General features: G+C 43.9%; 1 protein-coding gene across 4 annotated transcripts in view; it reads right to left on the bottom strand.

The window, feature by feature from the left end:
- znf536 (zinc finger protein 536) overlaps nucleotides 1-13,381 on the bottom strand; it is a 218,457-nt gene that overhangs the window by 164,585 nt on the left and 40,491 nt on the right. For 3 of the 4 annotated variants that reach the window (XM_041945162.1, XM_041945077.1, XM_041945409.1), the window contains exon 3: nucleotides 9,789-9,897. The exons of the other annotated variant lie outside the window; for it this stretch is intronic. The gene's annotated coding sequence lies outside the window, so the exon portion shown is untranslated. The remainder of the gene's footprint in view (nucleotides 1-9,788; nucleotides 9,898-13,381) is intronic. 4 annotated transcript variants of the gene reach the window in all.

Here is a 13,381-nt window from a genome sequence, read left to right as displayed (position 1 = left end):
ACTTATTGCATCTTTCATTTCATGCAAAGACAACAGAGGGCAAAAATGTACAGCAGCGAGGTGCCCCTCTTGTCTCCTGCCTTTCTGTTTTAAGTAAACACTTAAAAACTCTCCTCACCTGCATCCTGCTGGTATAAAAGCAGGTTCAATCTCCTCCTCTGCCCCGCACCTCCGCCTGGCCATTTTCAAATCGGAGGTTGCGGTGACTGCAGTGAATGGCGAGTGTGCAATTGAGGAGGCGAGCATTGAACATGGAGGGGTGTTTTCAGGGGAAAGTACTGGCCATGCTGGGGCCTATCTAAGCCATTAGGGCCTGTGCTATGCCGGTGTGCAAGGTCACCCAAAGCAAACAGGGATAAGAGGAAAGAAAAGCAAAGATTCATCTGCTTGAGTTAGCACCACAGGTCAATGGGTTTACCTCCCATTCACCGCAGCACGGTCCTCATTTACAGATGCTGCTTTAACTTCCTTTCAAAACCTGTTTTCACCGTCACATAAGGCACTTTTATATGAGAAAAGTGAATGTTTTATGCAAACAGGAATTTTTTTTTTTAAGTACACACAAAGAGCGTCAGAGGTTGAAAGCGTGTGTGTGTGTGTGTGTGTGTGTGTATGTATGTGACATGATTTTTGCTGCGGTGCTGCCTCCTTTCAGTTGCACAGCTGTGTGAGAAATACCAGTGGCAGAGGCTGCTGAGGCAGCGAAAGCATTTAATACTCGACAAACAGTTATCTAAGCCCATGTCCAATAGCTAGACATCACTGTAATGTGACCTACATACTAAGTGAATAAGGATTTTTTTTTTTTTTTTTTGTATGTCGGTTGGGGTACTGTGGGGGTACAGGGCACTGGGTGGGGGTTTAGGAGGAGATGTGAGCAGAACTCTTTTTCTCCTGCCAGAGCAAAAAGAGAAAGTACAGTATAATGTAACAGAACATATTGTGCCCTCCTAGGCATTGAACTCTCCCTCCTTTGTTCACTTTTACCCTCTGGAAAGAGGATTTTCTCCCTTTTTTTGAGGAATTAATGAAAGGACAAGCAGAGGGAGGTGCCGTGATTTTTTTTTTTCTTTTTGTTAACACTTAACCTCTTAACAAGAGGTTAAATCATCTGTCACAGGGATGTAGCCTCCAAAACTCTGTTTACCGAACAGTGTCTACTTACTGTCCCTTACTTTTCAGTGGTGATCTAAATTAACAGTTTATGGGGGACATCGTTTGCCATCGTTTCTAACACTAATGTCACTTCTGTTTTGATCCTGATTATCTACCTCACCGTGTAACACTTAATGACCGCATGGTTTGAGTTTCTTGCTATTTTTGGTGCCAAACCTTGAGAAGGGCGCTGTTTCGGCGGGTTGCAGGGCACAGAATTAAAAGCCCATTATGCATAATTTGAGGCAGAAATGGACAAATTCACATCAGAACAATTTTGATAGGTTTGGTCCCAGTCTCAGCCTAAAAACTGATGAATGAATAAATGCACACACACACACACACACACTCTCACAAGTACACAGTCAATCTGCCTGGCCACATCAACAGAGCAGGTGTCCTTAGTAATGCACCATCGCGCACTTGGATCTCTGCATCTCAGAACAGAGGGAAAAGAGGGAGGAGGGGAAAGCAGAGGAAGAAATAAAGGACAGTTAGAGGAAAGAGACGGAGCAAGTGTCTGTGGTGGTATTTTTTTTATGCGCGTGTTTGCTAGCTGCTCGAATTTGGAGGCATCGCGAGGAACCGTCACCAAACTAGACATAACCCAAGCTACTGTATATGCAATGTGACTCAGCAGTAAAACTTGTCTGGATGCACCTCGTGTCTTTGCTGAAGAACGCAGGACTCCTACACTCGTTATTTTGAGGATGATCAAAAACATTGAGATGATGTATTTTCGGCATCCATATGAGAAATATTTATCAGGAAGACGGGCCGCAAGCCTAACTGAGGGGAAACTAAGCAGAAAGACATGTACTTAGTAAAGACCATGCCTTTGCCCCCTGCTGAGTCTCAGCTACATGGTACATAAATAACCATTATGAATCACGCTGTTTGGTCTCACCCTGCCGTTTCTCAAACAAGATACAGTTTCCATTTAGCCACAATGGTGATGAGCAAGCCTCCTGCGACGGTGCACCATTTTGAAAAGCAGCGAAATAAAACAAGTTATGTGTTTATCTAGTGCTTTAATTTGCTGAAATGTTCAAAATCGAGCCAAAATGTATCCAGTCTGGACGATCGCATTTTCAGCTGTTTGGTGTTTACTTTTCAACTTGTCTGCCTAATAGGCTCACATCCAGTCTGAACCTACACGAGGCCAGAGGGCGAACCGACAACAAAACAGCCACGCAGCTCAGATGAAAAGACAAACTGCTGCTCAAACAGGACCATTAGTTTGCACAAAAGAAGAAGTCTGAGAGGTTGCCCATCCATTATCAGAAAGAATAAGACTCTGACATGGCAAATCTTCCCTTGTGAAAGTTTACCTCGGTCAAAAGTGATAAAATGGGGCTGGAAAAATCCAATATGCCAATTAAGAATGCTAAATCATAGCATTAGCCATGTCACGGATGCACGGCTGTGTGGAGGCTTGTTGCCTTTCCTCTTTGGCATCAGTTCAGAGGCAGTGTCTTGGGTGGTTCACTCACATCAGCCTGTGTAGCCTAAGAGATTACTCTACACAAACTTTATCCCGTGGCAAATCTATCCTTAGACCACGCATTTTCAAACCTTGTAGCAGAAATCAAGCCTCCATTCAGGGAATCCTCCTTTGTAGAACTTAAATACATCCCAATGTGTCCATAAACAAAGGCCTCCACCGTTCCTCCTCGCACTCTGTGACACTTTAAGTTTAGGATTCTTCAACAGGCCTGTGGGTGGGTTTTTCATTCTTTGCCATTCTTCCTTTATTTTGCTCCTTCTTTAGAGCATTAGGGCGACTAGCCATTGAACTACAACCGCTACTATAAAAATTCATCAGGATTAAAATGACCTCACACACAAAATTAAAGTTCCCCAATGTACACAATAAGGGCCTGTATCTTTTTTAAGACATTCTCAGCTTCCTTGGGAACAGGATTGTTTCTTGACAAAGTGGTCTCGACTCAACAATGAGCACCTTTCAGACACACACAGGGACTGCCTTTAGAGCTGCGGAGAGAGACGGATTTCACATATCAATCAAAAGAGGGAGGGGGGGGAGAAAAAGGGCCCTCGTCTGGTGAGAGTGGTCCTTCAGGAACCATGAACAGATTCGAATGGAGTATATGCTTTTCTCTCTTACCGCCACTATTCATAATAATAGAGGACACAGGAGTAGTGGAGAGGGAGGAGGGTCCTCTTAACACCTTTTTTTTAGACTTGTCTTCCCTTATATGGGGACTGAAGCACGGTTCCTCAGCCTGGGCCTGAAATAATAAGACTGTAGTGGATGCCTAGATTGTACAACACTGAAAAAAGTTGCTTTGTGAAGAGGCCAAGAGGGCCCACAGCATTCAGTCTGTGTGCAAGCTTTCATGTTCTCGAGTTTGTACATGCAAAGGCTTGTATGTGCGCCTGTCTGCGTGTGTGTGTGTGTGTGTTGGAGGTGGAGGGGTTGGGTGGTGGGGGCATTCCATTACACCTGTGCGATGGCATAATGAGCCCATGAGTGTGTGCACTGGGCCACAGCCACCCACTGCGCCAGCCATGCACACCACTGCTGCTAATCGTGTTGAAAATGAATAAGGTGTCAGAGCAGGTAATTCACAGCTGTATTAAAGCACCTCAGCACAGATATAAGGTACATAAAACAAATTAAATTATATATAATTTTCTATTATAGAATATTTCTGACAGCTGTATTAATGGGCACACCTCAAAGGTCTTCTTATTAGGTCACTGGCTGCATTTCACCTTGTACACTTTTTGAGCCTGGGGTGTTCAGATCATCTCCGCCTCATAGCTCGTTGGAATACAGAGAGAGCTGAGCGGAAGAGAGCTGGTTAAAATCTACACACTCAGTTTATCGGTCGAGTTCAAATCAAATCATGATCAGGAGGTTATTCTGCACATGCGAAAACAAGAAAAGTTTGACGTTTTTTCAAAGAAATATCACTTTGCCTACATATATACATGTAGGAATATCCAGAGCAGAAATAAAGGGAAATGGGCTGCAGCTCTGAAATCAGTTTAGCCTCTAAGTTGAGAATTATGAGAGACAACAGAAAAGAAATGAAATTTTAAATAAATTCACAATTTACAATCAGGGGGCTATTCCACTATTAACAACAATACTGAAGCGATATGTTTTTAAAATAACTGCTGATTCAGATGTGTCTCTGAAGCCAGTTCATCAAAGCTAACAGGAACATTATGTATGTATGTACAGTCCGGAATAAACAAGATTGTTCCAGAGAGTCATTTTAAAACTAGGGGCTGCATTTTATTTTCCCACAAATGATTCAGATTCCTCTTTGATGAACTGCGCTAACGTGAATCTACAGGAGAGAGGGACCTGATCACCCAGTGCTCGTGCACTGTCGTGAATTACATCACTTCTCTCTGCTCAGGCCTCAGTCCGACATTAAAGTGGATCTCGGCGTAACTGGAAAAAAATGTATTCGCTGCATGTATGTGTGGCACATGTGTGCTATTTTTATATGGGGATGCTGTGAAAGTGTGGAATTGGGGACAAGGGAGCCTTGCACCGGGCCGTGACACAGACTTATGTTAAACCTAATTAGATCATGATAATAGCTTTAGGGCCCCAGTGATCAATGCTAGAGGTCTGTGGAGATGAACTTTCCTTAAGTTTCATGCTGCACGCTGGTTGTGCTCAATTTTTTTTTTTTTTTACACACACACACACACGCGCACACACACAGACACACAGACACACAGACACACGCGTACACCAAAGTGGTTTTAAGGCACTATGCTGCATGATAGCATTATCTCAAATATTCCTCTGCGTGTCCTCTGTTTGTTTCATGGTTTGTCATTCTAGAGTTACTAATAAGTGGGTACAATATGGTTAGATCAATATATATGGTCCGTGTTGGGCTATATAACATTTTAAATAGCCTGCATCAGTGCTACATCCACCACCTATATAATGGATGTGACTCAGAATTGCCCGATACGGGAAATTCATAAAGCCTGTTTCACATCGCCTAAGTCCTCCAAGGCGCTCCCATAATGCAATGCACCCGACAGCATCTCCACATCACTAAAAGACACTTGCTGATTTGTGAGCTGATTTCCGTCAACAACCTTATGGAGGAGTCTAGTTTACAGATTACAGACTCCTCGGATCACTCTCACTGAAGACAAAGAGGATTCCACATGCTTCCATTACTATCTAATGTAATTTGTGAAATGTAATATTTTAACATGTCTGCGTCTGCTGACATGCTAGCTAGCTAACTTGTGATTAGTCTTGATACTGGATGCTTTGGGAATCCCTGCGCATATCGGTTGTGGTTGTACCAGTTGCTGACTTCCTCCGTCTGCCTCTTTCTCCCGACCCCAAACTCCAAAAGAGGTGTAGAAGAGCACATTCAGTAGATAAAACTGCAGAAATAAAGATGCTGGCTGACCAACCAGAAGTAGCTGACATTTGCTTGTATTATGTTTGTGTTTTGCACACTGTAATTACCTTTGGACGAGCTCCGCTTTGGAACCAACATTCTTGGCTTTTCGAGAACTCCCCCACCCATTTAATTCCACAACTGTCAACTGTTCAGGCTGGTGCTGTGTGCGCTCACTGAAGCCCTTGTGTACTTGTGTCTGGTCAAGACACACAAGACACATTGTCTTAGAATGCACGAAGTAGTTCTTCACCCCTGGGTCAGGTCTGGGGTTTTTTGAGAAAATTTAATTAGTCTTTCTGAAACTCAGCCATTACACAGCTGTGTAGTTTTGTAGAACTGATATACCAGCATTTCTACCTTCTATACTAAGTTGATTTTAATGCTTTAAAGACTATTTTAAGCGTGTTTTCGTTCTGATGGAACTACACCAGCTGGGGAACTTCACAGACTAAATACTCGGACATGTTCACTGAGAAAAACAGACCATTTGACTTCCAGGATTGACAGAGCCACTGAGTGGAAAATGCCAACTTTGCTGACCTCGGGGCTGTTGCCAGCAGTGTAAGTCTGTTGACTTCATGGGGTTGGTAAGGTCAGACATCCAGAAGGAGCTTCAGAAAAAGCCAGTCGGGTTGTTTTGGGTGGCTCCTGGTCACCTCCTTGTGAAGGTATGTCAGGTTCATCCACATTAGAAGAGACCCATGGCAGACAAAAAACACACTTGAGGGATTAAACATCCTATCTGGTTTGGAAATAGGTCCCTCTGCAGAGATTTGAATGATGTGTCTTGGAACAAGGACACAAAACGCTACTTTAATTAGCCTGCTGCCACCATGACTTGTCCAAGAACCAGACTTGGATGAACTTTGGAAAAAGAATGAATGGATGAAAATACTGGCAAGAAAGTGGCTACCAGCAGCTCTAAAAGGATGATCTATATTGGCCTTTGCAATCCCATTTTAGTTTAACGGTAGTGCATGTTTGACGCTGTGGTTTTTGCAGGATGCAGTACTTCCTGCCGCCACTCAGGGCTCATCCCGCATAGCATAAAGGATTTCATATTCACTAGAGATAAACTTGATTCATAATCTATTAGTGCTGGGTCAGTTTGTCTGTTTGACAGGCTAGCCTGCCTGCTGCCTAGCACTGAGATGACGAGTGGTATTCAGCAGTATTCTGCCATAGTTAACAACAATTTGATTCATACAGGTTTTTGAAAATGTGATCAGGGAGGAACTCATCATGTTGGAAGTGGACAACACATAGTGAATAATTTACTAAATGCCCAATCTCAGCCACAGATGTATCTGTCTATCGATGAAACAAGCTGTCTAGACAAAGGTGTACTGGATGATATACTTCCCCCCTGAAACCTTCTAATGAATAAAGGTTTAACATCATTTAAGATACAATCTCGCTGAAAGAAAAAGGCATCCCTCTGCTGGGTGTTGAATGGTGAGGTGTTAAGCTTTCCATGGCGACATCTATCTCTCGCCACCACCTTGAGGGCATCTTTTAAGCAGAGGAATTTAGCCATTATGTGGCATTAACCTCATTAGAAAACACTCTTTAGCTGCTCCAAGATAAAATTGATTTACAGCTGCCATTTCCACCACTGCTCTCGATCAATGGTTAAACTATCCCTTTTATGGCCCTGTGCACACTCTCTGCTCTTTTCCCCAGTTTTCTTTAACTGCTCTTTAATTTCATTCCCCCCTTCACTCTTGTCCTTGTGCCAGGTATAGTAACAGAGTGGAGGAGGGCTTTTCCCTATTGCCCCACGGTCAAATATCAGGCAGACTACATTTTTTTAAGAGTGGATAAACATGATAGGATCACTGGCACATCCCACGAACCAATTAAGCACAAAGTTGCTGTCTTCGTCTTTTCTAAATGCGAGAGTTTCAACATGATCAGCTAAATTTGCCTGGGTGATTTTAATTGAGGCTCTATCTTAACAAAAGATACAACCTCAATGTGTTTTTCTTCCCACTCTTGCCAAGATTGTTATTCACAATCGAGGAATGTGATGAGCCTAAACTGCTGCAGATGCATGGCCATGTTTTTTTTTTTTTTTTAAATAGACTTTAGGGGGGATTTTGGTTATTATGGCCTGTATCCTGCAGGAATATGGAGGTAAATTGGTGTCACGTTGTGATTGTGATAGGCTACAAGTATGATAATATAAAAGATCAAATGGAACTTAGCATAAAATCCACAATCCATGTCTAAATAAAACCTGCTGCAGACTATTGACGGACGCAGTTAAAAGCTCCAGAAAAGGCTACTGGGTGGACTTTGCTATAAGAAGTTTAAAGGAATTGGCCGGTTAGACTAATTAATGGAGTGTTCTGTAGAAGATTGGGGACTTTGGATACGGAGGAAGCCCCAAGGCTCAGTTTTAAACAAGCAGGGGCCACTTTGCCTACTTCCACAAGAAGATGACGGTTTAGGCTGTGTGCAGACAAGCCAAGCAGAAAATCCACAATCCATGTCTATCTAGCCAAATGTCAGTATATGCCCGCCCACCTCTGACAGCTCAGGTTTATGTGGACGTTTAAGCAAAACACGCAATGCTGTATTTCTTTGACAAATCAATACGACCACCATTTCAGCTCGCCTTCCTTCCCTCCCTCCCTCCTTCTTGCGCTCGCTCTTTTCTCATCTCCCCCTGTCTGGGAGAATTGATCCGCGAGGATGGAATGATATCAACCAACGGAGAGAGTGATATGCCCCGCTCCCTCCTTCCTGCCCTCCTTTCACCGCACTTTTGACACATAAATAAAATATGTGGCCTTTTTGTTTCGATTCGCCGTGGCGTTAGTTTTGAGAAAGGAATATGGTGCACGGGGCTCACACAGAGCTGTTGGTAGACAAGAGGGAGTGAGAGTCGGCTGGTTGCCATCACTCACTGTTCACAGGCGCCCTACAAAATCCCCTGAACTTTCCGACATACGCATTTGTTAGAGTGACGCAGTCAGATTCTAAAGAATGGCATTAGAAAATAATGTGAGTGCTAAATTATTCAGTCATTTTTTGCCATAATGCCTCACTTTACAACCACACACAGCTGCACACACACACACACACACACACACATATATATATCCTCCCACTAACATCTGAATTATGGCAGATCCATTTAGTGTCAGTGTCCAAATTTGGCAAAGGAAAGGATGAGAGAAGGTGCTGTGAGAGGAGAAGAGTTCACTAACACTGTCATGCTTCTGCATTAAGATGCCAAACCAGCATCGCAATCAGCCCCCATTTTAATATCAACTGAAATAAATCACTTCCAGTGCTACATGTATTAGGCCTCGCTATTAACAAATAAATGCAACATGTTCTTCCACACCTCGGCTAGATGTTCCTGATATGATGGAAAAGGCATTTCCACAGCTGGACAAGAAATATCTGCTAGGTGAACTAACCTCGCGTCCTTGGAGCATGCCAGAGCGTCAGGCCCGGGTCACGCAGGCCCGCAGGATTCTCCGCCTCAGTCTCTCAGACTGACAACGCGCCTCTCCAGGCTTCAGTTGCACTTTTTGCACTCCCCGTGCATCTGAAGCCCTCAAACGTAGGTCAAGTGGACCACACACATACCTATGTTACATAACCCAGGCACTGCTCAATACACAGCGTCTGGTCTGCGCACTGGAGAGAAGAATGACAAAAGAGATAAGAGACAGCCAGCTTGGACGTAAAGATACGCAGGGTAACCCTACGACAACGGATAACTGATGGGATTAAATAGGAATTATCTGTTCATATGCCCATGCAGGGCCTCTGTACATCCACATACAACGGACGTTCCAGCCAACTGCTGTGTGTCTGTGTCTGTGTGTGTGTGTGTGTGTCCATGCATGTGTGTGTATGTCATTATCATGATCATCCTCATCATCACAGTGATCGTCATCATCGCCCCACAGACTGCATGGTAGTGTGGATAACTTTAAGCTGCTGCACAGTCCCATCAGACATTTCTCCTTCCCGCTCTCTTTTCTCTCCTTCTTCCTTCCCTTTTTCCTTACTTCCTCTCTCCTCCACGCGAGTTTCACCCATTCATGCACAGCTGCTGTCACCAATAAATACCAAAATGTGTCCAAAGTTATTACTCCCTCTACCTTCCTTACTCCCAACCTCCCATGTCTCCCCCCCTACATTCCCTCCTTCCCTCCCTCCCTCACTTCCTCTTCCCTGAAAGCCCTGAGTCACCTCAGACGGTGGGTGGGGGTAGTTTCTTAGACAGCGTGATAGTGTGCTTAGACTCGTTAAGCCAGCCTCAGCTCCAGCTCCGCTTCTGGTCGGCACTGATCAGGGAGCCCTGGGAGGGAGAGAGACAGGCAGAGACAGAGAGAGAGAGAGAGAAGATAAGGAAAGTGCTGAGTTCACAGCCACCACTGCTCCCCTTCCCCCCCTCTCCCCTCCTCTCTTTGCTCCGAGCATCCCCTCCTCAGGAAGGGGTTTCCCCCCTGGAAAGAGGAGGGGAAGGTGAATCGACTGGTGCACTGCTGACGGCGCTGCAATAACCTCCGACTACCTCCGACTCCCTGCTCCCGTTCATCCACCTATACCTTTCTTCTTCATCTAGCTTTAAACATTTCATCAACTTTTTAGTATATTTTTTTTGCCATTTTATGTGTCCAACAAAATATTCAAATAACACAGACTACTCTGACGTGTACACCTCCAAACATTTAAATTGTGACAGTTTTATTAATATTTAGGGCGTGAAGGGTGAGTCTGGTGATGGTCCATGTTTTCCATATCACAGTTCAGCAATGCCATGCAGGGCGTCCTGTGCTGAAGGCTCTGCACTGACACCTCCTGACATCAGTATTGATGTTTTATTGATGTTTTTATTTATTTTTGCATGTTGTTAAGGCCGGCAATATGGTTGAAATCAACATCATGATATAGAGACAGCGTATTTCTGTGTTTTTATGTATTAAGATATAAGAAAAGATTAAAATAGTTTGTACAAAATCATTCATTCAGACAACAGAATTTTAAGAAATAATACTACAATACGATCATAAAGTTATTGAAAGTCAATGAACAGTAAAATCATATCATTGTCCAGCCTCACATTATAACAAACGCTAGGCGTAAAATCACACAATGGAGAAAGTGAGTATCATTTAGACTCCACCCACCAGCACCCACACGTTAAAATCTGCTGAACGCTGAACGTCTTGATTGATCATTTCTGTCCAAGTTTCTCATAAATGCTCCTTCGGCTCTGGGTTCAGGCTTGAAAAAGTATCACGTACAGTATGTTAATTAAGAGTGGACATAATGTAAATGCTAATGTTGTGTGTTACCAAATTCTTATCTGTCTTATCCGAAAGCCTTTCGGGCGAACTTGCTTTCCACTCACAGCAACTTGTTTTGAACATCTGAACTCCCCCAGCACATTAAGGCATTAAAGAAAAAAAAAGAAGAAAAAAAAAAAACTACAGCTCCTGCTTAGATCTGCAGCTACATATTTCATGCAATAGATATCCAGGTCATTAAGCAACATTCTGACACCTCTGTTATTTACTACCCCAACCGGTTTCCCACCTCGTTTAATCAGACTTTACAAAAACCTGCTGACTCAGACAGAAACCTTCTTTCTCTCTGCTCTGTTTATGTTTAGCTCCTCAGCTCCATTCTGCTCTCAGCTTTTCTCTCTTTCTCTTTGCTTACTTACTCATATTTTCCAAAACGTCTATTTCACATGTGTCTGGGGTTCGGAGGGGCTGAGCCACAGAAAAATCACAAAAGAACAAATAAAGTGGAGTAAAGCAGAGTGTTTTCCTCTCACATGAAAGACTCCCGTTATCAAAGGCAGACAAGGTCTCAGCTATGTGTCGTAGCGGCCAGATGCCGAGTGGAACTTACATTATTGCAGCGGTCAGGTGCTAAACGTGCAACTTTGTGATTTTGACGTGTTTTACCAAAGGAACTACCACAACCCTGCATCTCCCCATCCATCACAGGGATATTTAAAACATCCAAAGTGGAGCGCACTGTTTTTGCCTTAGAAGTGGTTTACCTTCGATTTTCTCTGCTGGGAAGGGATCACTTGAGACAGGAGGAGGGGGGGGGGGGCGGATTGAAGGGAATAAGATGTGGCTCAATACAAGTTATCTTTAATGGAAGGATCATGGACGGAGGGATTCAAGAGGAAAAATGAGGGGAAAAAGCGGAGAGGGATGGAGGGGAAAAACAGAGATGTAAAGTGTTGACAGCTGTGTTTGGTGCGGTCAGACTCTGGGGTCAGGTACCGAGGAACACACACACAAACAAATGTTCAAACGGCACACATAGTATATTAGCTGTCCCTTGCTAAATGGAAGCTGGATGTAACATTGTTCTTGTCATGACGGCCATCTGATGTCAATTTCACACAGCGACGGGACCCTCCGCAAGCTGCTCTGTACACCCGCCACCCTGGTCCCCAGCAAAACCAACACACGTACAAAAGGTGTGCTAAAGCTACGCAGTCATGTGTGTTCTTTTTCTCTCTTGTCCCCGTGTCTGTGTCCGCCCCTCCCTCCTCACACACACACACACACACACACACACACACACTGGGATAAGTCATGAGGAAATGGATGCCCATGTTTTGTGGGACCACCTGTTCATCCTGGATACAAGTCTAAGAACCCAGTAAGGGTTAACCCTCTTTGTGGGAGGGAGCCAGGATTGTGTGTGTGTGCGTGCATGCATGCATGCATGCGTGTTTGTGTGTGTGTGTGTGTGTGTGTGTGTGTGTGTGTGTGTGTAAGCGTTGGCACCGCCCCGTCTGAAACGTGCCCCATGAGTGGCAGACTGGCTCAGGCTGTCCGGCTGGGAGGGAACAGAGCCCATTGCTGGACCACCTCCCCAGCAATACACACACACACACACACACACACACACACACACCTAATCCTATGCACATTCCATGGGGAGCATCTTTCCTCTCCATCACCCATTCCAAACTACCTGCTCTAAAAAAAAAAAGGAAAAAAAAGATTTATCTGTGATCAGAGGTTTGGACGGTGGACAACATTAACAGCTAATTTCATGACTGTCTGTAAATACGATAAATTAAAATGTGTGCATTTTTCATTTAAATGACTTTTTGAATTTGGAGCAAAAACACAAAGATAGCGTGTGAAAATGAAATGAATGTAAACGTTTTTCTTTTTCTACAACAAACTAAAATCCTCCTGAGCTGAACCTGTCCCAAACCACCACTCTCAACCTCAACAACGCAGCCATGTTACGCTACCAGCGCGAGGACCGCACGCTCACGCCGACCTGCAGACACACACTTCCACACACACAATCCATACAAACCACTTTGAATCATGGCACCTCTCATCATTCTCATGCACCCCCCCCCCACCCCCCAACAAATAATCACCTCCTGGGAGGCAACGAGATGGAGAAAAAAAACAGCAATCTTGTCTTTCAAACGAAAGGGGAAAAATATTTTAAGGGGCAATGAATTTCGTGGAGCTGAATAGGATGTTGGTACATGTTTTACTAAAGGAAATATAATGGCAGACTATTATTAGATCACATTAATCACGAGTGTGCCAAAGGCAGTGACAGCCGCGCTGAAAAGGATTGAAAACGCTGGTAATGGATATAAATTACCCATTGTGTGATAAAAGGATTTTTTCTTCACTAAGAAGGTAAAAAGGAATAAAAACACTGAGAGAGCCACTAAACGCTGTGTGTACATATTTGCATGTGTATATGTGTATGCATGTGTGAGTGTCCTGCCGCCCGTGTGTGTGTAATATGTAATAATACAGGGTTATCAGTGC

Source organism: Chelmon rostratus, chromosome 1, assembly GCF_017976325.1.
Source record: "Chelmon rostratus isolate fCheRos1 chromosome 1, fCheRos1.pri, whole genome shotgun sequence".
Taxonomy (NCBI): domain Eukaryota; kingdom Metazoa; phylum Chordata; class Actinopteri; order Chaetodontiformes; family Chaetodontidae; genus Chelmon; species Chelmon rostratus.
The sequence above is the reverse complement of the archived record's forward strand: the minus strand, read 5'-3'. Positions and strand labels throughout refer to the sequence as shown.